A 3,284-nucleotide genomic window follows, 5' to 3' on the forward strand; every position below is an offset into this window, starting at 1 on the left:
CACAACAACAATGGTCCGAGTGGCTGGGGGAGGGCGCGCGTGTGTGTGTGTGTCAGAGAACGGGCGGGGGGGCGGGGCGGGGGGTGCACTTCTGCCCCCCTTGCCCCCTCGATGCACTCCCCCTCATCTCCTCAACGCCGGCAAATCAAGAAAAACAAAAAAACCTCCACTGTAAAACACCTTGTGAGCTAATCTTTTATATCCACCCCCCCCCTGCCCCACAATTATGTTGACTCAGATTTTTATTCATCTAGCCACACCCGTCGTAAATCGGGTTATCAAAACATTTCTTTTTGGCAAGTACCCATTTATGGCGCCTTAATTGGCCTTTTATGCAAATATGCCATCGAGGGAGGGCGCCTCCAATTAAGTGGCTTTATTGAGTGAATGTTTTGCGAATTTCCAACGTCTTTTAATGACATCAGTAAGGAAAGGAGGGAGGGCGAAGAGGAGTTATCACATTAGCACCCCCCCCCTCGCCCCTTTGCTATTTTTTGAATGTGCAACAACTGTTTTAAAAAGAAAAAGTCGTTTATTCAAACATTTTTTGGACAATGCCGGATAGAAAGATTCGAATGATGGTGCTCAAGTTCTTACATAGTTGGGGAGGGACATCTAAGCTCATCAGCGGCAGCCCAACATTGGAAAAATTCCAAAACAGTTCAATGCTAGCTCGCCACAAGTGAGCGCAAGCTAGTTCTCAATCTTTGTGCATTTCCGGCCAGAATCTTTTTAAACACGTACAGGTGAACGTATTTTGAAACAATTGTCGCATTTTTTACTCCACAGGCTCTTGAAGCCGCAATGCATCATGGGCATCGTTCGTTCTCATCACCAACAGACGCTCGTCCCGGAGACAAGACGATGGTCATAAATCCCTCGCCGCTATTACAGCGTGTCCTCGTTTGGAGTACGTCTCAAAGGTCAGTGGATAAAAAAAAAAAAACGTCGTGTTGTGTTCGGGACAGCAACGCTACACACGTTTGTGTATGACAAACATGAGAAGCCACCCAAGCGTGATCCGTGCCAGTGGCCATTAAGCGCGGCCCTTATCTGCTTTATGACTTCCTTTATTTGTGTACTTTGACTTTCACCATAAAGCGCCGTCTGACCCCGAGTGGTACCGAAGGCCAAAGCCTGAAATTGATGTCAACACTCAAGCGGCTCGAGCAAAACTGCGCGCATGGCGTCCCTCCCTTTTGCAGAGTTATTTGGCGCCCCCGTGCAAAGTGGGAGTGCCCCCCCCCCCCACAAACCCCTTTCCCGTCCTGAAGTGGAGTTTGTTTGTCGGAGCGTGGCAGGCACTCGTTTGGTTGGCGCGGGTGTTGTGTAACCGCCGTTTGAATCGGGGTCGGGACCTTTGTACCCTTATCATTCATGTTCACCAAGATATTTACGCTGGCCAAAATTGGTGAGTTTGCAGGCACTTTGAGGGCCCCCCCCCCCACCCCCACCCAAAAAAAAGCCGATAGGAAGCACACGAGTCCTTCGATCACTTTTTGGTGCCGCGCGACAGGTCATCTGACCTCATTAAATCTGTCGCATGCAAATGCATCAAAAAGCTTCTGAAAGAAGATGCGGCATCGGGAAGGAGGCAGGGCGGTGGGTGGTGGGGGGGGGCTTTAAATGTGAAAGGGACCTGATGTTGCCCTCATGCGCCCCCTCATGCTGTGACGGCGACTAATGAGCGAGCGGCCACACCTCGCGCATTCTTCCTGACCTTTCGCCCACCTCACTTTCCCTCCCCACGTCACCCCCACCCAGTCATCATCAACACCCCTCACCCCAACCTCCGCCCGCCCGCTCAGTTTGTTATCAGTTGCCAGGCACCAACCATTGCTGCCCCCCCCACCTCCTCCCGACCCCCACTCAGACACCATTAGCATAAGTATGTGAGCTATCATTGCTATCTGGGCCCCGGGGGGAGTGGGGGGGGGGGCAGCGGGAGCGGAACCGGCCCGTGTCACCGATGGTATCAGATAAAAGCGAAGGGACGCCGCAGAGATCAGATTCTATCGCAACCCCCGTTTGGGAGCCGCAAAGATAACCCCCAAATATTCTGATGGGGGGGGGTGGGGGGGTTCTTCATTGTCACACACCCGAAATCATCCAGCTCCGACCAATTAGCGGAAACACAGAGAAGGTCTGATCATGGATAGGAAATGTTCAAGGCTATTTTATTCGACGTCAATATCAGAGCGGTATTCGTACATTTTTTTTTTTTACAGTTTTTAAGTCGTAAAATGTCATCATAGCACGTTCATTTCATTTAATATCTGAAAGTTGTATTTTTTGGGGGGGGCGGGAACAGTTCACGGAATTAATGTGAAGGTTTGCGTTAATCATTAGATGGCAACAAAGGGCCGAGCTGCCAGTACGGGACTTTGTGATGCAGACTCGGGCGGGGGGGCGCTGCCAAAGAAGAGTGATCGGTCCGATTCGGTGAGTCGAGGGTGCTGCTGTGAAAACGCGTCCGCTTGATGCGGTCCTGGCAAGACCAACACATGCCGAGCAGCCCAACAAAATAAGTTGAGCGAGTGTCGAGAAACTTTGGTTGCAGTGGCAAAACAAGGCCAGACGGCGACAAGGTGGCCCTCGTCAACAATGACGATTTTTCTCGTTGATTTTTCTGATTATTTATGCACCAGAAAGAGTTGCCAACCTCATTTAGGTGCATTCACACTGACGTGGATGGCAGGAAAAGTCACGGGCGGCAATAACGCTGGGCCCGCGGCAAACAAGCGGCACCACCGAATCGGATTTCTCAAAGTCATCATTTTCTCGCCGGGGCCCCAAATCCACGCCTTGGGATGACAATCAAGGCGTCATATGCCAGAAAGCTCAATAAGAAGGCCGCCTTCTATTAATTTGGCCTTAGCCAGTGTGTGCCGAACATATTGGCAGGTGTGTGTGTGTGTGTGTGTGTGTGTGTGTGTGTGTGTGTGTGTGTGCGTGTGTGTGTGTGTGTGTGGCTCCCTCAAGCTGTGTGACAACTTGATTCGGTTTTGATCTGGTAACGTGCGCCAGCTCTCACTTCGTGGCCTTGAAAGGTTTCGTCAGCGAGCAGTAATTGAAGTGCCCCAAGGTTCATTATTGATTGATTGATTGATTGATTATTTTTTCTTTGTTTGTTTTATTGTCGTGCCGGCGGCGTACAACTCCGAGCTGGTCACGCGCGCTTACGCACGCACACGTACAGTTGTTGACATGACGACACATATGGAGATGCGTTGTTTGCCCTCGCCTCCTCTGCCTTTCTTCTCCTAATCACATGCAGCAGGGGA

The 3,284-nt window shown here is 50.9% G+C and overlaps 1 long non-coding RNA gene across 1 annotated transcript in view; it reads left to right on the forward strand.

The window, feature by feature from the left end:
- Positions 1–798: 798 nt before the first annotated feature.
- Positions 799–3,284, forward strand: part of LOC109517464 (uncharacterized) — a 9,845-nt gene continuing 7,359 nt past the window's right edge. Inside the window, exon 1 of the long non-coding RNA XR_002168549.1 lies at positions 799–923. This is a non-coding gene — a long non-coding RNA (uncharacterized LOC109517464). The remainder of the gene's footprint in view (positions 924–3,284) is intronic.

This window comes from Hippocampus comes, unplaced genomic scaffold (assembly GCF_001891065.2).
Source record: "Hippocampus comes isolate QL1 unplaced genomic scaffold, H_comes_QL1_v1.1 scaffold33, whole genome shotgun sequence".
Lineage (NCBI taxonomy): Eukaryota > Metazoa > Chordata > Actinopteri > Syngnathiformes > Syngnathidae > Hippocampus > Hippocampus comes.